The 27546-nt window shown below is 37.3% G+C and overlaps 1 protein-coding gene across 2 annotated transcripts in view; it reads right to left on the minus strand.

Moving 5' to 3' along the window:
• PRKCE (protein kinase C epsilon) overlaps window positions 1–27546 on the minus strand; it is a 300873-nt gene that overhangs the window by 119930 nt on the left and 153397 nt on the right. The gene's annotated exons all lie outside the window — the stretch shown is intronic.

The following is a 27546-nucleotide window of genomic DNA, read 5'->3' on the forward strand; positions in this document are numbered from 1 at the left end:
GCACAAAACCAGGCAGTGACTTTCCCAGGTGACCCAGAAGCAGATGATCCATCCTCAGGGTTGTGAACCACTCATTTCTAGTAGCACTAACAATAGTCTTATGTTTAAATTAAAATCCATTTATCTCATACTGAAGAGCCACGCTAGAGATATTCATTTAACTGACTGTAGACACCTACTTAGGAAGGGAGCTACACTACTCTCTCCAAACTTCTCTCATTGTTAGCAAGCAGAAAAGAAGTAAATGCTATCAGAAAACAGGGAGTACTTGGGAAAATCCCCAACATTTGTGCAATACAGCCACCCAGTGCTTTCAAGAAATACTTTAGAAAATATTAGCATCCCAAACAAAATCGGCCTTTTAAATATATTTTAAAAATAAAAAGTCTTATAGTGGTATACAATAGAGTCTAGAAAATACCACTAGGATACTGCATACTGTGCATGGCATTTCTATTCTTACCAGAGGAGTTCAAATTAAAATTAAGTGGATTTGTCGTAGTTAGTCTATAAGAATGTTCCAATATAAACAACAATTTCTTCTCACAGTATTTCTGCTAAATAGACACAAAGGTTATTATTTCCTTAGTGAAAGCTGTTTCTTTATGTAACGTACATTCTGTTCCCTGTTTTGATTTTGAGTCCTTCAGCCCTTTATATTATTCAGTTTATCTTTTAAAAATGCATTTATTTAACTTTCATTTTCAAAAGAAGGTATAAGAAAGGCTCATGATAATTTCCAAGTGTTCATGGAGAACAGTGTCAATGCAGCACATTGAGTTTAGGCTTTATATGATGGCACTTGAGAACAGGCAAATTTAGAACTAATTTTGTCTCAAAACTATACCCAGTAATGCCACTACTCCTTCTCATTGCAGCCAAGAGTAGCTCTGAGTTATTTGGAAAACAATAGCATACAATTGCTTTTATAGACTCATACATACACAGAAACATATTGCCTACAATTTCAAAGACTGAAAAGACTTACAGGCTTAACTCCAAGCTCTTAGAGAAGTGTTATAAAAGTCAGAACTATCTGGCATGCAAAATTGCATAAAATTCATAAATACTTGCAAGATGGATATTTACATGAACTGTCTGGAACTACATTTAAAACTGTTAATTGTGTAGTATCTGTTAAGCACGAATTATAAGTCATAACTTAAAAGATTAGAAAATGACACATAATGCTCAGCAACCCTCAAAGGGGGTAAGATTTTAGGAAAAACACTGTGTATTCCAAATTAACAAAGGCTCGACCATGGCAGGTCTTGTTTCATACTAAAATGTTTTCAGCATAAAGTACCATTGCCATTTCTTATCCTTCGTGTTGCGAATACTTATAGAATTCTGACAACAAACAAGAAAATGGAAAAAATATGGCAGAAAAAGAGAGCAAGATTATATGCACAGAGAGCTTTTTCAGTATTTGTTACTGCTCAGAATGCTGACTGATAAAAGGAATGTGCTGGGCACTTCCCTTAATTGGACAGGACTAGCATCAAACAGTGATAGTGTTTGAGGAAGAAAAAAAATAAAAATCATGTGTTTTAGTTAAATGGCTACTGCCCCACCAAAGCCAGAGTGTAGGCCATGTACAACGGTAACACTCGCACCAACTGCTGTAGCTGCCAGGTAACCCAATGCAACGGAACACTGACACCTCCATGGCACTTCTGGCACAAAGGGCTTCTCACCACAGGCATCTCTTGGGTGTCTTCACGTTGCTGTTAGCTGTAACTACAACCAGCATCCAGAAAAAACAGCTGGTTTAACATCAACCCTTACTAATTACAACAGAACCTAACTGAACAACAAATGCAAAGGAACAATGATTGTACGGGTGTTTTATTTCTGAAGATTAAAATTAAGAGCTTTTGTATCATATTTAAACCTGACCACTTTCACCAGTATATATACACTGAAATAAATCTTTTATTTTAGCACTATATAATGTCTAAATGGAGGAAGGGTATTAAGGCAGGAGAGGTAATTTGCCTAAAGTTATGTGGAAAGTGAGAAGAGGCAGAAACAATGTCCAGAACTCCTCAGGTTTCAGGATGGAGTGTAACCAGATCATTATGCATCAAAATTAGGTCTCAAAGGATTATTCCCAAACTCTATTTTGGGCCTCTACAGTAGAAGCATACATACTGTCATCAAGATTTCTGCAGGCAGAAACTGTCACAGGATTTTGCCTTTAAGGCTTTCATCTTCTTTAAAGAAGGAAAAAAAAAAAAAAAAGAAAAAAGCTAGACACCACCATATATTTACATTTCTATCTCCTTTGTTTTAAAAAAGCCTTGAGTAACACATGCAACAAATTAATTTTGTACCTTTGAGATAAAAAATAGAAAGGTAAATGATACAACATAACTTCATAAAGCTGCTACTGATGAACACAGAAATGAATTGGATAGTTTACCAGTCATAGAAAAAGCATGCAATTTTTCTGTGTTGTTTTCTATATTTCCTGACTATTTCTTTAACAAGGAATAAACACACAGTTTTTGCTTACTATATCTGGAATCTGCTTTCTTTAGGAAAGCTGACAGGAAATTTCCTGTTTAATAGGATAATAATCAGATCCTTAGATAACACTATATTGTTAAAGAAAACAAACATGATGAGCGTTACTAAAGAAGTTTAAAAATGCTCACAGAATGGGTGAATTTTAGAAAAGATAGGTGCCTTAACAAATCATGTCTGTTAATATGAGCTATTTACTGAATGCACTACAGGATAAATTGCATTTTAAAGTACAGGAAGCCCAAATATGGTGGGTGACTTTGTAGCATGGGCTCAGGATCAAATTTATTTGCCTTCGAACACGTGCTTATCTTTAAATGCTTAAACTCTTGTCTAAAAGAGAGATTCTGTCTGTATGTATTTAAAGACTTCCCTTGACATGCAAACAGATAACAGTGATTGGGGTTGTGACAGACACACATTTTTGTTTCAGGGCTTGTTTACTTTCCTTTTTTAAAAAAAACCCCTCAAACCTATAAAGCTATCCAAATGATTATTTACATATGGTTCAAACCTTGTCTACATACTTAATTATTATCATGAACACATCCATTAGCTCACTCAAAGTTGAAGGGACAATAACTCCCCACAACCTTTCAAACAGAAATATTTTCACATTCGATTCACTTAATAAAGGAGAACATAGAGTCGAGAAGTAATAAGAGTCTCATAGATACTGAAGGTCTGATTGCAATTTCAGCACACAGAGAAGTCCAAATTAGTTTCCAGAAATGTCCCAGCCTTGCTGGCTGGCAATAATTTGGACCAAGTGTTCAAGATCAGGAGCATGAAGCCTGGTACCTGAAGTGACCAGGTACAACAGAAACTGGGGTGAAGGAGGATTAGTTCCCATACATGCTCAAGCAAAATCCTCATTCAAATGACTTGGAGACTTCCCTGAAGAAAGCCTTCAAGATGAGCCCTCACAAGTTCCTGCTCTCCCTCTGCAGCGGCCTCAGAATTAGTGATGACTTACACAAGCTTAAGGTATTAACAACATGAAATCACACATGGTTGCCTTCAGATGGATCATACAGCATGTTTTAATAAACCTAGTATTTAATGAACAGATTTTTGTTTTATAGGAACTGTTGGTTGGACAACTGGTAGTGGATAGAATATAGGGCGCTATGTCCATTTTTTAGACCCCCTGGGGGCTCACACAGATGACAAGGGTACTGACCTTATCTAAGAGAGTGAATGCAGCAATTCCTATAGATAAACAGCTGTCAGATCCACAAAGTAAGCAAATCAGAGACATATTCCTCCTACTTCCTCTCAATTTCTTTATTGGTGGTATTTAACAAACAGTAATGATTTTAAGAAATATGTATTCCTGAAATAAAGAACTTGCAACTTTTCACATACATTTTACTTGGCAAAAGATATATTGCTAGAAATACCACAGGGAAGTTATTGCTATATGGCATGTTTTCTGGAAAGCAAATTTCACATCTCAGTGTTTTTAAAATAAAATTTCAACTTTCAAGACTTTTTCCACAAGATGGAATTTAGAGCTTTTTGAGTTGGAAAGGAGATGTCAGAGACAACAGGATAAAAAAAAAAGGCCAACTAAGGTTATTTTGCTCTTCCACTGTCTTTCAGGAGGAACAGCCAGCCTTAATCTAACCACAATGCCCTTATGTCAATAAATCTGCAACTGAAATTAGAGAGGTGGAAATGCATTCTACATACAGTAAATACTAAAGCTATTATTCAGGAAAAAAATCTTACTCCTTGGAATAGATCTACTAATGGGTCTACTCATGTCCTAACTAGTAATGTAAAATAATTTGTAAAATGTAGAACAGTTTTGTGCCATAACTTCACCTGATAAACATACAGGAAGCAAATTAATTTAGTTTGTGTCAGTAACATTCAATTCATGTTGATACAATGTTAGTAATAAGTCCTATTAGTAGTCTAGTGTTAACATTGATAGGGTTAAATCCTGACAGGCTAAGAAGGTGCAATCTCTCTTATTAAATTAACTGCTTACTAAAGCAGTACACAATCTTTTGAGTGAAGAAACTACATATATAACACATTATATTGTTATTATAAGATTATTTATTATAACTATGACCAGACCAAAAGCCATCATTGGGACTAGATATCTCTACCGTTATTGCTGCAAGTCTGCAAACATGCCCTGCAATGTGATTCCAGTGTGCTCCTCAGAGCATGTCCTGCCACTTGTGGTGGTAGTTCATACTCTGGTGACACACACTCATACTGGCTGTCCTTTGGCTGTCTTCAAGGAAAGAAGAAAAATGTGACAAAACATCACAGTCAAGTCTGTTGCGGAAGAGGAACTTTCAAAGTGGTATACACATGCATGTTTATTCAAACAGAGCTCCTGGCTATGGAAGTATCTGCAGGGTCAACTGACCTCTCTGAAGGGTCAACACCTGAGCTTGCTGGCCTCTGTCAGTTCCTGGAAAGGAAATGGTGTTGTGATGCTAAGAAAGAAAATAAGCATTGTGAAAATTTCAGGACAAAGCCCTTTTCCCAGAGGTAACTATCAAACCAGACAGATCTGAATGACAGTATTTTAAGCAAGGGTTTATGACAGATCAGAGAACTTCAGCAGTCTTTTCCTAATAGTTGCAAAAGCTACATGGAGCATGCTGAAACAGAGCCTTGTATGACTGGGGTTTCTGGTCTTTCAGAACAGTTGTTTCTTAAATATTTTTTCAACCCCAGATTTGTTCCTTTGCCATAGAATAACAGAAGCATAAATGGTAGGCAACTAGGAGATGCCCGAGCCCAGCCTCCTGCAGTGCTTCAGGCATCCTCAGCTTCTATTTTTCTGATGGTTCCTGAAAATCTCCAGCGAGGGAAATTCCACAACACACTCCTGTATCTTGTTTCACTACTCTAGCTGGCAGGCTGTTTTGCCAATAGCCAACCTAAACTGTTTTTCAGTAAATTATGCTGGATGAGTGAATGGCAACCTGAAAAAGCAAGGTTCTGCCAGCACAGACACTACTGAAGTATCTGCAGAAAGGCAGGCAATATCCTGTTTTATACCATGTGAAGACCAGGGCTGGGGATGGCTAGAGACACAGCAAGATGTCACAGAGAAGACCATTGTAGAAATTTTCCATACTTCTCATGTCACAGCAAGACCGAAACTGCTTTGAACTACACAGATACGGATATCCCAGTCATACACTAGCTGCAAAAAAGCAGTGATAGCTGAATGTAAGAAGGGGAACAAAAAACCACTTCCTGCCTTGTAAACTACTAAATCTCAGTCATCTTGTTGATTCCATTTCCAGATCCTAATCCTGATAATGACAACCTGTTTCTATTCAAGCTTAGAAATGCATGTAAAAAAGCTCACTTGTACTGAAATCTCCATATTAAGTCTTATAATTCCATGTAACACATTAAGGACCTATGGTGTATAACCTACACAGGTTAGAGAAGATGGCTTTCAAATATATTTTTATAATGTTTATACTTCTCCTGAAGCTCAAGCCTGTGATACACATTACACATATTGAGGTTTCAGTGTTTCACAGCAGCAGTGAAATCGTCTTACTTACAATTGGGAAAGGTGCCATTCTGAGGCATCACCACTGCAGGCATGAGAAGTACACAAACTTCAGTTAAGTTTACTTTGGTGAAGTGATTCTTTCTGCTTTTTTTTGTTTTTTTTTTTTCTTCATTTCTTTCTTCATAAAGTGCTAACTACTTGCTTATATCCTTCATGGGGCAGAGGGAGTCCACTGCAGAACTGCTTGTGATTCAAAAGAGCCTCGCACAGTGCCTATGTAATAACTGAGAAAGCCAGAGAAGACTGCATAGCTGCTTCTGTAGTCCAAGCAGGAAGAATCCTTCCCATTAGCCTGACTGTTTTTTGGTATAAACTAAAAAGCACTGAATTCTCAATACTTTGTTCAAAAAACTGCTCAGGAAGGTCAGAGGGAGTTTCAAGAGCAGGCAGAATGACAGTGATATTTTTTATTTACAGGTTAGATTTTATTTACAGATTTTTTTCTTACACTTTCAGATAATGGCAGTGATATTTTTTTCAACAAATTACAATAGAGGCTGTAAAAATCTGAACGTTATTTCCCCCCAACAGTATTAAAGTAGTAAGACACAAAGTATCTGTATCTTTGTGTGGAAAAACCCACTGATGAGACTGTAATGGTTCTGATAAACAGAAGAGGATTTGACCCCAAGCAGGAGGACGTGTTATTAGAAATAACAAGTGAGACAATCATCTTCATAGCCACTGTTTGTCAAATGATGCCTTATACTTGTTTTCTCTCTGTAACTACAGCAGCTTTGTCTGCTTAGGCAAATAATTTACAGTACTCTTAAAAACTGAAATTATTAAGCATTGGGAAAGAAATCTTTCAACAGTAAAACAAGAAAGCAAGCTATTATTATTTCAGAATAACTTAAAAGGCTCTGTTTTCTCAAGTAAGTTGATACATATGGTTGTCCACAGAAACAGTAGCTAGCCAGTTAAGTTTTTTCTTGTTCTCGGTAATTTTCTGAGTTAGAGAATGCATCACAGTATCTCACCACATGTTAGAAATAAGCTCCTGATTACCATTGGTATCTGAACAGTCTACGTCAGCTCTTCATCTAGCCAGGAAGCCAAATCTAGTAAACTCTGGACGAGTCTGGGTATTGGGGTGTCACAGAAACATGCTCCAAGACAGCCCCACTATGGCAACCCGAGGCCCTGGGTCTACATCAATGAAACCCTGAGAACTACCTCATGAATGCCAGCCAGGCAGCCTGACAGAAATATTAAACTTTCTAATATAATTGCAAGCAGTTTTAATCATGTTTCTCCTTTTTTTTTTTTTTTTCCACCACATATCTTTAATAAATTGGTTCTGCATGTTTAAAACACATGATATACCTTTGCTCTACAGTGGAGCCTGCAGGGCACCCAACAGGTAAAAGTGAGTCCTCATTTGAACTGCACAGGTAATTTTTTCCTTTCTTGGATGGAGGATGTAGAAGTCTATACGTAACCAACCTCTGGACTTTCCATTTCTCTCAACTCTACTGTGGAACTGAATAAAACAAGTTAAAGATATTAGTATTATGCATCACCTTAGAAAGGACTGTTTCCCAAGGCAGCTGCCACCAACAAATAACGTCTGCCACTACTTTTCCCTTTTTGGTCCAGTATAACTCAGAACACACTTTCACCAGTGTTCCAACATGTCACTACTCTCTCTGGCTTGTACCTTTAACTAAGGACTGTATTATGACAATCCTGTCACCCTCTACCAACACCCTCATCTTTCCCATTTCCTAAGTGGGCAGTTCTTGTAATCATTTGTAAGAGACAAAAATCAGCAGCAAAAGTACTCATTCCATCTTTCCATTGTCTTTCTTGCAAATGTGGGAGGAATTTTTCTTATTCTGATACAACCCTCCCCCACTCCCCCCCAACAAAAGCTTAATTAAGAATGTCTCTGACTCACAAGCAGCCCTATTAAAGCAACTGTCCCATCTGTGCCTTTCAACATTAAGTATATTATTACTAATTTCCATTCAGAGAACAGTAATAGATACATTATGTAAATCATGAAGTACTCAGATGATTTATTATCAGCATACTACTTTAAACCCCCAATTTAGCAAAGCGTTTCTGGATATGGCCATATGAAAGAGCACATTCACTGTGCCATGGATTTCAATGGAAATCTTCCAATATTTAAAGCACTACTTACCTGCTCTGCTAGATGTTAATTCCATGCATCTATTGCTTGGTAAAAATGGAAACATGCTAACAGTATGTTCTTTCTCCCTGCCAGGCTTAGGGACACAGCACCTATGCAAATGGTGAGTTTGCATATTGTCAGTAGAAACTGAATGTTTTGTGTAGGTTTTTACTGGAGAGGGATTGATATTTGACAGGGACAGAGGGATGACCACCCTCATAACCTATCATTATTAGAAATGTTTCTGTGACAGGATTAAATAAGAAAAGTTTTAATGCATCTTATTTGCTTTTGGATTTCAATATACATGTTATTTTACTGTCCAAAATATGTAAAACAATAAAAAAAAGCAAGTAAAAGCGAGTAATAAGGTGACACCACAGTGTTAACTCATCCTACTTTTATAAAATGAATTTTGGGCCTACAATGCACTTGCTACCAGCTCCATCATGTACTCTGATTTGTAATATTAGATTGATACTTATAAATGTACTGCTGATTTTTCCTTTTGCAGGTCTTCAAGCAAAAGAACAGTAAAGGGATTTTTTTCCTGCTTCTTATGACTCACAGGAAAGTTTTGCAGTATTTGAGGTTTTGCATAGTGTGCTATCCCTCAGGTTATGGAAAAAAGCTTGAAAAATATGACATAAATGAAAAGCACAAAAAAGTCCTAGAGGAGGACACCGCCAAACTTTATTACAGAAAACTTTACTTGTCTCTGTATATTGGATACATCTTCAAATCAGTATAGGGTTTGTGTGGCAAGGGTTTGGTATTGGGGGGGACTACAGGGATGCCTTCTGTGAGAAGCTGCTAGAAGTTTCCCCCGTGTCCGGCAGAGACAATGCCAGTTGGCTCCAAGATGGACCCGCCGCTGGCCAAGGCCGAGCCCATCAGAGACGGTGGTTGCACCTCTGGGATAACATATTTAAGAAGGGGAAAAAGAAGAAAGGGGAGGAGGTGCTCCAGGTGCTGGAGCAGCCCATGGTGGGGCAGGCTGTGCCCCTGCAGCCCATGGAGGTGAACGGGGAGCAGATCTCCACCTGCAGCCTGGGGAGGACCCCACAACGGAGCAGGTGGGCGACCAAAGGAGGTTGTGACCCTGTGAGAAGCCCACGCTGGAGCAGGCTCCTGGCAGGACCTGTGACCCCATGGAGAGAGGAGCCCACGCTGCAGCGGGTTTGCTGGCAGGACTTGTGACCCTGTGGGGGACCCACACTGGAGCAGTTCATGAAGAACTGCAGCCTGTGGGAAGGACTCATGTTGGAGGAGTTCATGGAGGACTGTGTCCTGTGGGAGGGACCCCACGATGGAGCAGGGGAAGGGCATGAGGAGTCCTCTCCATGAGGAGGAAGGAGCAGCAGAAACAATGAGTGATGAAGTGACTGCAACCCCCATTCCCCATCCCCCTGCACCACTGGGGGTGGGGGGGGCGGAACATAGAGAAACTGGAAAGAAGGAAGAAGTGAGGGATCGTGTTTTAAGATTTGGTTTTTATTTCGCATTATCCTACTCTGATTTGATTGGTAATAAATTAATCTAATTTCCCCAAATCGAGTCTGCATTGCCCCTGATAATAATTGTGAGTGATCTCCATGTACTTATCTTGACTTACAAGCCTTTCATTGTGTTTTTCTCTCCCCTGTCCAGCTGAGGAGGGGAGGGATAGAGCAACTTTGGTAAGCACCTGGCATCCAGCCAAGGTCAACCCACTACAGATGGTCAAACTTTGTGTATTAATGTATAAGACATACACATGGATAGAAGACAAGACTCTCTGTGTTTGAAATGAGTTACGTAAAACTGCTCATTCCTAATTTTTGCTACCTTCTTGATGTTCTGAACTTCCTACCTCCACTGTTCAGATATTTATTTAGTTCCAGTTCTCCAACCTTTGGTAAGACAGACATATCAATGTCACATTTTCAGTGGTTCAGTGAGCATGTGGCTCATGGTTTCACATAAAATGAAAAGTGTTTCTGATTTATGAAGAGATGTTTAAACTGGACACCTCATTTCCAGCTGAGTCAGAATTTCAGAAATGTTTTTAAGTATCAACTGCTTGAAGTAATCTAATGGGATCTGAGCCATTTTTCCTAACCTATGGCAGATTAAGTCTTTAATAAAAGGTATACTTACAGAGAAAAAGAAATGGCAAACAGCCTTTGCAGAGGCAACAGATGTGCTGATTGAGATGTATTTTGTTTTTCATCATTCTCTAAAATCGATGTACTATTCAATCAAGAATACTTAAGAACTTACTTATAGAAGCAGCTGGCAAGTAGGAAGGGTGGGATGTTGGATGATGAGGTGCCTTACTGTGGGAATTGAGGAAAAAAAAAAAAAAAAAGACCAAAATGGAATCAGACAGAGTTTTAATCCTCTCACTTTGGAGAAACTCACTCAGGGAAAAACAGGACATGAAAGAAAAGGGAGGGAGGAATGAAAGTGAACCTAGGGCTGATCAAAGAGAACATGTCAGAGAATACTCCTTTTCCTCCCTGTAGGACAAATTCTGAGCAATGCAGCTCACATCAGCTCAAGCTTCAAGGCCAATATGAGTTTAGGATTATTGTCAATAGCTAAATGAATTTCCTTTCTACCCATTTGCTGTAAAGAAAAGTTAACTCTCCCTATTACAGGAAACTCATGCATAAGAACTAGCAGATATATATGTACAAAGACTTAGCTACAGAAAAGCATTCAAGATCCGTATTTTTTTCCACAGGTATCTCGACACCTGTCTTGCAGTGCTCTAAGAGAATGGATATTCTCATGCCTAAAGAAAATATATTAGACTTTCTAAGGTTTTCCCAACGATACTGAGCCAATCAGGTTCACTGGAACAACTAACTTCAACAAAATAGATGCTGCTTTAGACCTGCTATTGTTATCTTCAGATATGTGATAGTTAAAGCTAATTCAAACTATGTTTATGCAGAAGAACAGGTACTTGCCAGTTTAGCAAGTTAAGACAGTTACATATTGTATTCTATTACATTATTTCAACTAATTTTTTTCTCCTTCAGCAAATCATCCTAAGACTAAAAATGGTTCAGTGCTAACAAATCCCCACAGCACTCACTGAAGTTTGACTTTCAAAATATATGTGAAGACTCTATACAATAATTAATCTATGTGTGTGGGAGAAAACCTGCTTCTAACATTTCTTAAAACTGTAAGTCTTCCAAGAAAAATATTTGTTAAACTCTGGGCTGTGCATCTGTATACTGTAGCTGAAAGGGAAAATAGAACTCAGAAAAAAAACCCCAACTGAATTTTTTCTTCTCTTCTTCAGCACAAAGATCAAATTAAATGCTACTTTAACATCTAAATACCTTTCTCCCTATTTAGTCCAGAATCTAAATCAGACAATGAAAACAGAGACAAAACAATTCTTGGAATGATTGCTGATTTAATTTTTCTCTTACGATTTCAGTATTCTAAAACTGTTTTCCATTCAGCACTGACCCTGTCTTCCCATCAGCATTACTACCTAAGGTGTCAGGTAAGTTCCCTTGCCACTGACAGCACACAACTCATCTGGAAACCTGTGCACAGTATGAGGATGGGATCCAAACAAAATCTGTGGAGAACCAAGGGAATGACAAGGAGACTGCCTGCAGAACAAAGGATGACTATTTGTACATCTTAATGCTCTATATGCACGCATAGTCACATGAGGATAAGATCTATCCTTGGTTACAGCCCTACAGTTATGCCAGAGAACAGACACACATACATAAAATCAAGCATAATTTGGCTCAGTTTACTTACAGTAGAGATAAAAAAAGAAACCTTGATTGCCTATGTCCAAACTGTAAGGATACAAAATGTTCTAGCAATTGTAAAATACTAACCTGTAAAACTCCATTCCATTCATTGCTTTGTTTATTAACAGGTCAAGAAATAGTAGACACTTTAAAAAAAGCTTCCCTTAAAAAAATTCAAGTCATAGCTCATGATCTCAAACCCTTTCTGTCCTCTTTGGTTTCCCAAGCACCTCTGCTCATACTCAAACACTACATAATTCATTTTAACTCAGCCTTATCAGGTTGCTGAATAAGAACGTGAAAGTCAGCTGGCTGTAGGTTGAAAAAATATATTCAGTGCCTCCTTATTGCTGCTGTCACTGATTTAGCTGTTCCCATGGTAAACTTAAATATCACCAACAGGAAGCTCTAGCACCTATCAATTAACAAGTTGGGAAGCGCGGTGTACGGAGATTTGATTTAACAGATCCCAGAACTGTCTGGTTGAATGAGATGGCAGTTGAAAGCTGGAGGTTGGACTACTTTTTTTTTTTCCTTCCTCCCTCCTTTTTTTTTTTTAAAAAATACAACTTGTATAATCTCAAGAATAAGACATATGGCAGCATTTCCAAGTTGGTTTTTAAAGAGATTTTGATTTCCCACTTGCTTTCTCTAAGTGTGAATTACCTAAGAAGGTGTCAGAAGTTCCTCGAAAAAATCCTTTTAACACTGGTTGTCTTTAGAAAAAGAACTTCTAGAGAGAAGCTCCCACTTTTTTTTTTTCTCCAAATGATTTTGACAGCTCTATAGCTGGAGCCTCTTACTTGACTACCCATATGACACATCACAGCACTCATGAATTAGCTTTTTACAATCATTTCAATTCAGAAAAAAATAATGATTCCTCGTTAATAAGGAGACAAAAACACCCTAAGAAATCATCCCCCAGACAAGAAATTATACCATCAGAAATTGCATAAGTAAGAGCTAATGTCTCACACAAAACTATTCCTTTAGTAAATAACTATCAAAAATCAAATATATCCTTACATGTTGAAAAGATTTCTCTGAACGTCTTTTCTTTAAACCATTACCTTTACCATTAGCATACCAGTAGCCAAATAAATATATGTAATGCATTTTGAGAAACAGAAATAAAGATGGAAAAAGCCAATTTTAAAAAGCTAATTTAGACTAAATAAAGCCATGTTTATAGTCTACCCTTTTCTTTATTCCACACCCAAAAACCAGCAACCAAAAGATTTTAGTAAGGAAAAAAAATGTAAATAATGTTTTTAACAAGTAGAAAAGAAATGCAAGGAAAGGGAAACACACCACTTCAAGATCTGAGTACTCCAAAAATCTCTTATAATAAAAGTAACTCTTCACTACTAGTCCTCGACTTGTTGTAAAGCTCCCAGTAACACCCCATCCAGCAAACAAAACCAAACCTTTCCTTTTTGGTGTACCTGGAACAATCCTTGAATTTGAAAATCTAATATCACACAGTGAGTCCAAACCAGTCAATTGCCATTAGTGAATCTGTGATCCTGTATTTTTGGGACCACCATAATAAACTTACATTAGGAAGTACAGATTTTATAAGATACGGTGAAACTGTCTGAACTCAGCTGCATTAAATGTCTTAAATCTTATATCCAGACCCAGAGGTATTCAGAATAGCTGCCTGTATTTATGAACCTGGACCACCATGTCTGCATTGCACAATCAGTTTGCTTATTCTCCTACATGCAAGAATATCATCTTAGTACACACAATACCCCTTGTCTCATAATGGGAAAAAGTCATAGAAATGGGCCAAGAAAATTAGATGTAGCTAAGCGATTTTCAGCCAGCCCACACAGAACATTAGGGAGAAGAAAGCATTTCTCTGAGCAAGCATTAGCACTATTATTAGCAGCATCTAAACTTACTTAAAATAATTATTCCAGTATCTATTCCAGCAAGCAATACAAATTACACTTGTCCCTTACACAGAAAGACAGACACAAAATCATTAATATGATCCTCCCTCTGCATTGTATTTATCTTTACCAGAAGCAAGGAAAACAGGATAGGAAGTATTCCTGGAAACTAAGAGCAAAAATAAATATTTGTTTGAGAGGCCATTTTAAACATTATGATTATTGTGCCAGAGCTGTTGGTTCGATGAAAATGGACTGGAGGTGATTTAGAAAGATGTAGAAAGCTGCATCACGGATTAAAAGTAGTAAGATGTCAGTTTGACATTTGTCCATTGAGTACACAGAGATCAGCAAATCACTGCTGCCCGCCACCAGCAATGAAAGAGGTGTGTGGCTCCACCACTGCACCAGAAGCACTTTCTGAACTGCCCTTTCCAGAACACGGAATCATCAAAATAAACTGACCTGGGTATTTACAACTTTTTCAAATAATGGGACAACTGTGAGATGCAAGAAGCACTTGGCTTCAGACCAGTGAAAATCTCTACTTTTATTTGTATCGCATTTTTCCCTTCCTTTAATTCCCACAAATGTGTAACTTCATGTTGATATTTCAGAATGTCACCTGTCTGGTCAGACATGCAACATGACGGTGAATTCCCAGTAATAACTACTGAAATATTACTGATAAGTGACCCTTTTTAACACGGTACTATACCACTGGTCCCAAGATAGGAACTCTTTCAGCCTACCACTCATCTCTTTAAGGAGTGTTACCTCTTAAACAATAGTTCCCCCCATCAGATAGAAATTAGGTACATGCTAAAATATAATGGTCTTGGTCAGGGAACAACTCTGATAAACTTCTATGAGTTTTGAATGATATTGCTGTAAATATCACCCAGAAAGAATCTGTCTGTGTACATATGAAACAAAGAACATAATGATTCTCAGAAGAACAGTTCTTTGGAACAGGTATCTAAGATGCTTTACAGCTTACTCATAACAAAATTAAAGCAAAAATCTCTCAGCAAGTGTGAGGCTTCTTTAAGAAATTATGAAATATGAAAAATGAATAAAATGAAACATGAAAAAATGAAATATAAAATCAAATAACTGGTTATATTGGACTCAGCTAATAATGACTCGCTGATTTTTTTTAGTCTATTTATCTGTTTATTTACATGTAATGGTGTTATTTCTTTAATTTAAGGCTAACTCCTGAAAAACTGCATTTCTCCTAGAATCAATTTTTTCTTCTAACACTGTCAAACACTGATTCTCCCCTTCCCTCCACCCTTGGGTCTCAGAGAAACAACAGCTAGAACTGACATAGCTGGTTTTGTCTACTCTATGACATCTTTCAAGGATTTTTGTATTCATCATCAATGCACTGATCACAGTGACTATGTCAGCTCAAACTTTGGGAATATAGTCCAGTAATGAAATGAATCTGTGATAAGTAAAATGATGAAAAATCTATGTAAATAAAATGTTTTATACTAGAATAATGTTATTTTTAATTTCAGAATAACATACAAATAAGGCTGATAACATCAAAGCAAACAATTACTAAGGAAGAATATTCCAATTATTTATCTTAATAAATCCATATATAAAAGCCAATTGACTCATCCAGAAGCTATCCCACATGTATATTATTATTCATGTATCACAAATACATTGAAAAAACATATTTAGAACTTACAGCTTTGCCCTCACATCCTACTTACCTTCATAACCAGCCTAACTTGGTTAGTACAACAAAAGCAGTGAGTGTGTGATGGATGCAGCACTGCCTCTGGAACAGCATTTTTATTTACCGCTACATTTCAAATGCCCTTACCCAAGAGCTACAGAGACATTGAATAACATGTCTGAGGCCACTCAGAAAACCTTTCTAAGCACCTAGAGACTGATACAGTGCTTACGACTAACATCAAATAATCACTACCTTGAATTCTCCTGCCTGATTACTAAATAAGGGCATTTTGTTTTCCTGTGATTTTTTTCCCCATAGCATGAAAAATACAAAGGGCATTAGCCCACACTCAGTAGCTTTAAGTTTATATCTGTTTCTGAACTATATTTTAACTCTGTACCATATACGACTGTTTTTACAGGTTCTACCACCTACCAGTTGGGCAGAAACTGGCAATCAAAAACCAGCTGCAGATAAAAGCCAATGGATCTTAGACATATCTGACACCTAAAACAGAGTTAACAATACCTGCCAAGTGCTTTTATTTAAACTATATATATATATACACATCATAGCTGTGTTTTTCAAAAGGAAACTAGTATCATGATGCATTTAGCTAGTATGTCACTTTATTTTGTTCGGAAGAAAATTATACATGTATTAGATATGCTACAAAATTAGGCATCTTAACAAGTTTGTAATCACCATCTCTCTGGTTACCTAACTTAATCCTGTACCTTCTTTACCTGTCTCAACTGAATACTTGTGACAGTCAGCTTTGTGCTTGGATGCAAAATTATATAAAATTTATTAAAAAACCTGTCTTATGTATTTAGAAGTCATAACAACATTGTTTTTTCTATAAAATATTATTTTATTTGAAGATCACCATTGGCCCAAAACGTAATTAAATGTCAAGTTAAAATTACTGTCTCTCTCTTACACACCATTTTCATGAACCACAGCGTAATTCAGGCTAAAAGGCATCTCTGGAGGTCTCTGGTCCAAACTCTGACCCAAGCAGCTCTAGATAAAGCAGGCTGCTCTGGGCCTTGTTCAGTCAAAATCCAAGTATATCCAAGGTTCATGTCCATTCTCCAACAATGGAGTAGCCTCTGTTGGCTTACTTGATTTTAGCTACACAGACTATCAATGACAAAGCCAGGCATATACCCCCTAAAATACAGCTTAGACCACTTTATCCAATGATCAGACTACAACATTTCCTCCCCTACTTAAACTATAGGAATTAATTTATTGTCATGTGGTCTGTAGTACAAATGTCTATGTGCAAGATAAAGTTTCTACGGTGGTATCTTCTTTTTATATCACGGAAAAGTCCTTTAGAAAAATACAAATAAAAAAGCAGAAGTAGAGCAAGGCCAACAAAAGAAGCAGGGGATATTACATAATAAATTGCTTAACACACAAAATTAGTTAAGGCAGGAAATTCAAGAAAACATACTACTGCTTAAAGCTAGGACTGATACCAAAAATCTTCTGATATCACTTAACTTGAGGATGACCACTATGATGTTCTAAATAGCTGTCATCACATCAGCATCCTAAAACTTGAGCCCTATTCAATAAAACATTATATAATGTCTTTTCAGGAACACATTACTATGGAATCTAAATAAAAAGTAGAAACCTATTTATAAACTATGGTTTCACTAACACTGACTTAGCCATGACTGCCCCCTTTTGCCACCCCCCTTTTTTTTTTCTTATTGAGGGCTAAGAAAATAGTGCATATAAAAGCTAGTGAGATTTTTATATAGAATTTACAACATAGTAGGTAGGCAGGCAGGCAGATCAATCAAGTTCTTAATTTTAGTGTGCATGGTTTACTGTGAAAGGAGATATTTTTCATGAGAGAAATGTTCAGGATTTTCTGTTTTATTTTTGGTTATCACATCTTTCTACCAGATCATGATTCATTCACTAGTCTTCAAGGAAGATCAGCGCACATGAATATTTTTAAGCACCGTGCCTGCACAGTTTAACACTCATTTGCTGCAGTAAGATTCTATTTCTAATGAAGGCCCAGCATTTCTGCCCATGTAATAACCACAAGGACCTGTGGAGAGCCCTACAGCTCAACCTGGACTCAAATTCTACAGAAATAAAGCTGCAAAGTAGCACACGGTATGGGGACTTCTCCAGACCAGACTGAATTCATGTTCCTAAATAGAGTCTTCGGCACAGGGATGTGACTTTTTGTTGCACTTAAGTAAAATTTTAGAAAGACAGGCTAAATATTTTTATTTAACGTACATATTATGTGGCACATTTTTATAGTCAACTATAGGTATGTACACGGACAAATCTGATGTCAGAAGAGATGTACACAGTTCTGCTGTGCCTTCCTCTCCCTATGAAATTTATAATCACATATGATTTGTGGAATTTTGATGATTGCAGAAGAAAGCAAGTTTAAAAGCACAGAGGCTCTCCTTTATCAACTTTACTAATGTAAATTCTCTCTCACAAGCGTGATAGTGTGATACACCCTTTCATTGCCACCTTTTACCTGTTTTGTCAAACACAGGCATAACTTTTGCACCTCTTGTACAAACTATGACCAAGTATCCGAAGAGGTAGCAACACACAGAAATGCTTTATTTTCCCTGTTGCAGAAAATCTACTCCTCTTAGTGCCTGAGGTTTTTCAAGACTACTTCAGTTTAGTGGCAGTCCACAAACTAGTACTCTGCTTCCAATTGTTGCTGATTTACCAAGAATTGGAAGTAACATTTAGAAATTTTAAGTAAGGAAATTCTGAGAAAGGAGAATTCCTAGGAAACATAGTCTCTCTAAAAACAAGAACAACATGTTGATCTTTAAAATCATAAAAAATAAAGAAACAAGTCAATTACTGAAGTAGAAAGACTACAGTAGCTATAAAAATCCTGGGCATTTGAAAATAAAAGGACTCATAACCAAGGTAAACAACCCTTTGAACACAGCAGTTCAAACATCCCATCCTTCTAGACCCCAAGCTGAACAAACCTTTCAGTTATAAGTGTAAAGCCCATATCTACCCCATAAATTATAAAAGATCCCCGAAGGCTTTTAGCTATGATTCAACATATAATTATAAATTTCAGGACCTAACTTTGCCTTATGACAGTAAGCAGCAACCACGACTTATCATAACCGTAAATTGCACAATATGTTATTTTTTAACTCATGCTACTTGTTCTAAAGTACCTCAAAAAATTTATCCTCAGACACTCATGTAAACTCAGTTATTCTCGGTATGGAAAGCTAACAGGAATATTTTTCCACAAAAAACATTCATGCTAGCTTTCAATTATCTAAGTGTCAATTACCATTTTTTTTCTTAAGTATTCAGTAGGCACAACAATAAGATTCCAATTATTTGTTTTTTTCAGAGTCATAAATAAGTTGCCAAGCTGCCTTCAAAGAATGCTATAGTTTACATCAAGACACCACCTGACAAAAATAAACCAGAGAACAATTATATGCAAAAATATGAAATAAATTTTAAATTAATCGAAGCAGTTCAGCTTATAGTTAAGACACTGTGATATAGACACCTGACAACATAAGCTGTTATTCACAGTGTTGTGCTGTCACTTACTTTAATGGGTTTCCTTTGCAGAGTGAACTGACTGTGGAGTTTGCTTCTCAAATAGGAACTCCAGAAGGAAAAATCACATTACTCTGCTGAAAAAGCTCACACCCATAAAGCATTAATGAGCATATTATTTGTTTCAGGTGACTGCATTACCTTTTTTGTTGAGCAGAACTCACTTAAAGATTCTCTAAAGATTTGCTCCTGAACAGTTCTATGACCTAGTTTAAAGAAAATGTAAAAGGATTATATATTTGGCTTCTTAAATCAAGGTTTTTTGGCACTAACAAACTTTGCTGAATAGTTTTGGCAGTGGTGTCTTTCCTTATCTGCCCAAGCAATACTCAGCAGTATGGAATTTGCTTCCAGTGCGCACTGGAAGTGCTAGCACTTTGCAAAAAACATTATTTCTTTCGTGAAACATATTTCTTTGTATTTCACAAAACAGTTTTAAAGCCTTTTCAATGCATCCACACAATGTCCGTCAACACAGCAGAAATGTACTCAAATGCATCCAAGAAAACCTCCAGAGAGGTGTGTGGGTCTATCAAAACATGACCTAAAAACCACCGCATGACAGAGCTCTGTTGATTAATACATGAATATAAGATCTAGTGCTTCAAGCACAAAGGAATGAGCACCAAGAATCAACTGCTAAGGCTGTTTTTGTCTAGAGAGTTTGACTTACTGAAGGTTTCAAAATCTGCAAAATCAATTAAAAGAATCAGGTTTTATTACTGGAACATGTTCTAACTACATTAACAGTATAAGGGAGATGACTGAGCCCCAGAGTTAACGCTCAGTAGAGTTAATAAAAAGAGCTAAGCGCTTTAATTACACCTTTCAAATCTGCCTGCACACATACACCCCATACTTCAATGTTCAAACTTAGTTTCATCCCTTCTACTAAAAATATCTTTTATTACAGAGGAGTAAAAGCAAAAAGCTTATTCAGAACAAAAATTATAATTTCAGACAATGCATGGTGTGAAATGACATGTACCTTCCCATGTTAATGACTATTTCAGTAGCAGCACGGCTTACGTAATAATCATGGGGTTTATGGCAGCTGGTTATTTTGACAAGAAATCTGAAGGAGCTGTATGAAAATAGCATGGAAAGAAGGAAAGAAAAGCAATAGGTCTGACATGTAGATACCCTTTTACAAAGCATGCTATGTCTGTCTTTTGTTACTTTTCTTGGTTTTCATATCCAAGGTCCAATTTTGAATCCTATGAATAGATAAAAAGGGATTTGCAGCAAAAAGTCTTAAGGAATCCATCTGCAAACATGTTTCTGCAAGTCCCTCCTCTCCCACTGAAATGGAAATTGTTAAATAGGGAGTGGACATTGTCTCACTTTTCAAGCAAAGCCTAACTTTTTAATACATTGTGGCAAATGGTGAAAAAAGAAAAAAGGTTTAATCAGTACAGTTCAACTGTGGTGTTGGAAACTCTAATTTCACTTTTGATTTCAAAATGCACAGACCAATCCTCTTCTAAAGTATCAAAGAAAGAGCTTAAGTACTTCTTTTCAAAAAAAGGCTAAAGCAAGAATACGTAACTTATAGTAAATCCTAACAGATGAAAAGACACAATTTTACTGAATGAAATGTTTTCTTCTAAGTATCTATTTTGCAGTTTAATCTTCACTAACAGCACAACAGAAGTCAACAAAGTCTGACCATCAAAAATAAAATAACTGTGATAGTTTATGGCCAGTTTTTATATAAACCACAGTAGCGCATCTTTCTTAAAATGGTTGTTGATTCTAAACAAGATAACCACATGGTGGCAGAATAATCAATGTCTTGCTTAGAAACTGTATGGCTCTCAGGCAAACATGCAACCTGATGCGTTTGTACTGCACAGTAAATGATTTGCCACTAATAACTATGATCAAAACCACATTGGTTCAGCATAACTCAACCCTCTGGGCTGATAAAGGTACATATTTTCCCAGAGCATTCTGGCTACTGCAAAGTTACTTTATAGATTGAAGGTTTGTACAATTGGAAACTTAATTTAAAATAAGATTAGATCATTTTATATGTAATTGTTAATAAAGTTTCAGGAACAAACCCAAACGAACTATCATTGTAATGCCATATTCAGCTTAAAAATTTGGAAGAACTCCCACTTGAAAACAGTACAACAGCATTTACCAAACATTTTATATACCCACCATTATTTATAAGAATTTCTTTTTTACTTTCAAACCAGATCACTAGTTAGATTAATATAATAGGGGCTCCTACTACCAGTTTGGTTTACTTTTTTCTGCAGTATTTCATACTATAGCAAGACTCTCCCAGAATTGAGCGTATTTTGCTGTGTACAAGCCAGGGAGAGCCTGGGCTCCTCACAGTCGCCATCCAGAGCAGCGCTGGGGCTGATGGCGACACGGCCAGGCCCTGCACAGCCCCAGCCTGCAGGAGTGGGCCTTGCACAGATGCTCAAATACAGGCCAGCTAACTGACACTTACACCTGCACAGTGAAAAAACCTGTTCCCCCTCCTCAACTTGTGCACAATCCTGCCACAAAACTGAAAAACAATTAACCTGCTAACCTAAAAGGATGATCCCTGAACGAGCCTGAAACCTTTATCAGCTCACCAAGTTCAAGTGAAACCAGGCAGAAAATGTACTGAAGCAAAGTTCCAGAGAATACCTGCTGCAGAATTTCTAGTGTATATATATATAATGAATTAAAACAAATTATCTGTTTTGCAACCAAAACCAAGGAGCCAGCTAAAGAGATCTTGCAACCTTTTTATACAGCTCCCTAAATGTAGCTGCTAATATTTATAACTTTAAATAATTACACATAATGCTTTTACCTCTCAAAAGTTATTTCTTTTCTGCTCCTCAGTGTTTACAGACAAAACTTGAAAGTGCCCTCAGCTAGACTGCAACAAAATAAAAGAATGAATGATGACAGATGCAGATCCTCCAGTGAATGATGTTGGCGATTTCTTGTCATATTCATAGATGTTAGTCAAGCCTGTAGCAAAATGATACTCATTGAAAGTTCTTTCAGTTTGCTTTAGCATTTATGTAGAGAGGAAGAGAAGATAGCACGAGGTTCCCCTCTTCCAGTGAATGAAAAGTGCATTTACACTGGCATTTTATCTCAGATCAAGTGTGCCTTTTTGAAGCAAGTCTCCTTATCATCCCTATCTACCATGCTTTGCTTCACATCTCCAAATGCTCTCAGGGAGCACAAACTGCACTCTTTTTCAGCAAAACTAAGCCAGACAAGACCTAGCCCAAAGCAAAACCTTCAAAACACACATAGCGTGGACGCTGGATCCTCAGCATCAAGGCTTTGCCTTGCAAATCCAACCCCATGGTGCTCGACGCTGTGCTAATGCAGACCCACCAGGTTTTGGCACACTGCTCAGGAACTGAAAATACAAGCAGCATTGTTGCTGTCTAAAATTACTTTAATGCTTTCCCTCCTCTGTATATTTCAAGGTGTCTGTTGTGGTACATCTCCTTATTTTAATACATTAAAGTACAACTGTATTAAAAACAGAAAAGAATTGTGAAAAATATTACTAAATGCTTTTAAAAATAATAACAAATCAGGCTACCGATTTCAGCAAGATCAGTGAAAAAAAAGTAAGCATAAAACCACTGGTAAAAAAACCACTGAAAATAATTTGGTCAATATAATTTTCCTTTCTTTCCTCAAATCACAACTACTACACAATACTCAGGAGCAAGAAACTACAATGGGAATTTGCAGTAAATACTTCTGGAGAGGATATTTGCATCATCAGTGTCTGAGTGACAAAATTTTCATATTGGCAAATGGCACTTAAGCTAGGTTCAGAGACATGTAGTTAAACAGAAAGTTAATGGGTTTTCTTCCTTTGATTTTTGTTCAAGAAAAGTAAAATTTGACAAAACAAAACACGCAACATCAAAACCATAAACTAAACATGACTGAAGTAAAAGGAAAACATTTATATTAAACAGTTTTTCAGCTCTGCTCAACAGACATAGCCATAGCAGAACGTATTCATTACCAACTTCCCACTGTACGTGATTAATTTCTGTTTGATTGGCGTCACTTATAAGAAGGACAAAAGTTTGAATTTACAGAAGTTTATTTTTTTAGAATTTATTTTTGTTGCATTTGCAACAAAACTTCAAATTATAACTACCCTTATGGTAAATTTCTTCCCTTACTAGATTTTACAAAGAAACACAACACTTCAGCTTTTCTTTAGCTTTAACTTACACATTGGTATTTGCTTATACATCTACATTGCATCCAGGACTGAGGTGACACTGCACCCCAACCATGCACGTGCATTCATAATTTAGCCTCAAAAAGACCTTACAAGGTCATATGGCTGGGAGCCCATTCAAAGCAGGACTAACCTCAATGTCAGCCAGAGCTCATAGCACTCATCTGTGTAGGCTCTCTCTCTTTCTCACTTGCACCCTTATGACATACATCTGAATAATTCACAAGGTCTCAGATTTCTCTAGCCACAGTACTAGAATAACAATAGTACATCATTTGTAACTTGTGAAATAATTTACTAATGCTTACACATCCCTTTGAAACCTTGAATATAAAAGCATAAAGGATATGAACAGTGGAAAATATAAAACTTTAATTTGAAAAGGTACTTGAAGAAGCATTTAGATATTCAGGTGTAACTAACTGAAAAAGTTAGAGAAAAAGAAAAGTTATCTTAAATCCAGATTCCATGAAATCACATGGCTAGAAAGCTGGCTGCTGACCAGCAGCAATCCAAGCAATGCTAATACTGGTCACAGAGAGCTATTTCCTATTCAAATTATGAGGGGGGAAAAAAAAAATCACTGAAGTTCTTGTTACAAAGTCTTTTTAGACTATCATAAATCCATGCTGCCTGTGGAAGAAATGATCCTCTCCCTTGTCAACTCTCCTAGAGCATCACCTGTAGCTCTTGTGCTGCTATGTGACAAGTTCAGTCAGGGCACCAACATGGTGAAAATCAGTACAAGATTGTCCAAGTAGAGCACAAACTTCTGCCAGATTACAGTGCATGTTTAAACACAGTCTCATTTTAATTTCCCATAACAATTCAACATTGACTGTATGTTATTTTTTAAATTTATGCCTTCAAACAGGAAACATAAGGCTGTACATACTCAAGATTTTCCAGAAAACACTGCCAATATGCCCTTACAAAGCATACTGATGTTGGGTTTACTAGGCCCAACATCAAGGACAGTAATATCAGCCTTACAGATGCAATTACAGGTACATCAGTTTTGCACAATGAAATGCTCTTACATTTGCATAGCCTCTTTTATATTGGACTATCACCAGCTGATTTACCATCTGTAACTGATGCTCCACTGTTCCCTTTCCTCCAATGGAGCCTTGGAAAAGCAAGATTCCCATTGAAGACTGAAAGCTTGGGATGTTTAAGCTAATGGTTGGCGTGGCAATAGCTACAAAGCAGCATTGCCCAGCGTTGCTTTTCCTACTGTGCAAAGAGAGCAGGAATACCACTTTTTCAGATCAGCTTTATTTTTGCTTTTGTTCACTCTTCCTAAAGCAGGAAAACCCTGGCTTGTCATCCTCAGGCTGGCAAAATGAATTTTCAACCATGCTTCGGAGGATAATTGAGCTAAACTCAGAGTTAAATTTTATGAAGCCCTATCTGCCAGCACTCATCACTGAAGCCAAGAAAATCTGATGTTGCGATAGCTCAAACACCGCAACCTAAATCCTCAACAAAACCAGGACCCTTGCTATACATGACCACGTTATTTATACCTGGTGAGATCTGGTTAGACTAGCATCAGAGTACAAATTTTAAATTTACTTATACAAATAAAAGGAGAGCAGTCTCAAACTAAAAACTTCATATAATAGCCAGCCTTATGAAACAGCCCCTTCCTGGCATCACTGCCCAGACTGTTAAACTGCTGTTTAATAACAGTACGGGAGAACTGCTTCAATCTGCTTTTGATGATGCTTCTAAAAGTATTTCAGCAGTTTTGAAGGCTGCAACTGTAGCCTTCCTGCTGCAGGTAATTTCTGAAACTCACTGATGAAATTAAGACACTATCCTGTAAACTTACAATCAGTTAATTTTAACAGATAAAAACGTGACAGTCATAGAAAATTATTTTGCTACAATTTTTTTCCTTATGGCATTCTGACACTTAGGGATAGATTCAAATCTTGGCACCAGTTTGGAAAAAAACGATGAAAAGCAGCAGTTCCCAGAAATCCTTTATTATTTCAGTGGATTCAGACAACTCAAGACAAAAGGAAGGCTGGATTTGCCATACATTGTGAATGATCAATGTTTGCTTAAAGTGACAGAGGAGGAAAAATTCTACAGTTTATGAACAATTTCTACCTATCAACTGCACTAGTAATTGCCATTCAGGAGCTTAAGCCTCCTTAGAGAAGTGTTAGAAACAACTTCTGCATCCTGTACTAGGGAACTAGCACAGCTTGCTTGTTTGGGCCAGCTCCTTCTGTTTTCCATCTTCCATCCCCTTTTAAAGTTCCCACCCCCCTGCTGCATCACATTCCACACGTCTATCCCAAGACACCAGCCAAAAACAGAGGACAGAGTGCCAATGCTCTGAAAGCTTAGATAAAACTGCTGTGCTCTGCTAGCTTCTTCTACAAATGGGGCTTCTGCCTCTGCGAACATTCACGCCTGGATTCCTCCCCTTTTGAGCCACTGAGTAGTCACAGCTCTTTTTGTTCCTTTGTTCACTTCCAGCTTCACATTGCTTTTTCACACCAGTTCTGGTACACAAAATAGCATCCCAAAGGTGGCCCAGATTCTGAGGACCTAAATGCTATTTAAGTCCCTAGGCTACTTGGCTCCTAGAGTGGGGACACCTCTGAAGGTAGAAAGCCAGACGATAGGAAACACTAGGCAAAGGGACAGGAATGAAATGAGGCTGCTTGACTTGAACGTTCTCCCCTTTCCTTGTTCAAAAACTGCTGTATTTCCTATTCAATTCCAGGAAACATTTATGATGCAGAACTGAACCACTCTATTTACTGCAGCCCCTAGTGCTGTTAGACTGCAAATTGTTTGGAGAAACCAATAATGGAAAACACCATTGGACACCTCACAAAACATCTAAGCTAACATTATCATTGTTTACTTGCCACATTTGCTATTGCAGACTGCCACTGAAGGACAGTAATTTTGTTTTAAATTTAATTTGGCAATTTCCACTCATTCTGCCATATGACATACTCTATGCTAAAGCATCAATACTCTAAAGGGAGAGGCATGGCTGGATCCAGGCTACCCCACCTCCATCGCTCACAAGCACAGGGGCAGAACTATCAGGAATGAAAAATTATCACCTTGTGAGGTAGTAGCTTTTTTAATTCTTCCCCTCACCCCGAGTGACACATTCTGATGATTCTTTAAAGCCTTCTTTCTGAATAAAAGGGATCACCTAGACAGGAAGAGTAACCTGTAAACACTGTCACTCTCTGTCATAAACAGTGAGCTTATTTTTTTTATATGCTGTATCTGAATTAGTTCATGGAGAAGCTAAGGCCCTCTGTATTGTCAGAGCATGAACTCTGCCTTTGCTTTCTCAACACTCCCAAATTCAGGTTTTGGATCAAGGCAGACAGGACAGGTGCAGTTACAAAATCCTTTTTAAACAGGGTAGCAAAATGACTTTAAATTGCTTTGCTATGTAGTAAAGAAAAAAAAAAAAAAATCATACACTTACCAAAAGGAAATTATTAATTTCTTAAGTAAATCCTTAAAGAAGCACTATCCAAATTTCTCAGTGTTTTCCCTTTCCATGTTCACCTGTTTGAATTTGACAGTTCCACTCCCACTTGATCTCAGACTGTTCTTTTCTGCTTGATATTTTTGTGATTGAAATTAAACTGAAGTTTATGACTGTTATAACGTGGTTTCAATTTATATCACTCTGATGATGCAAAAGCATCTCTCCTTGTTATCAAAATTACTTCTAACACCAGAAGAGTTCCCAGAACAGGTTAGTGAAAATACTGCCACGGGGCCTGCAACAGAAGTATACATTTTTTTTCTTTATACACATTTTAAGAAAGTGACTATTATTTTCATAGGTACTTTGTGAGGGATCAGAGCATCTTCTGAATAATCAAAATGCTAACTAGTTGTGCACTATGACACCTGTCTCTTTGGCCCAAAGAAACCTGTAACAGAAAAAAAGTGACAAAAACACAGAGAGACTAACCAGAATGGGTAGTCCCAAATCTACTCATGCCTGAGTGCTCTGCCAGGGATTTTTTGTTTGTTTCGTTCATGCCCACACTAACTGAGAACAGAGATAATG

The sequence above is a fragment of the Athene noctua genome, chromosome 1, assembly GCF_965140245.1.
Source record: "Athene noctua chromosome 1, bAthNoc1.hap1.1, whole genome shotgun sequence".
NCBI lineage: Eukaryota > Metazoa > Chordata > Aves > Strigiformes > Strigidae > Athene > Athene noctua.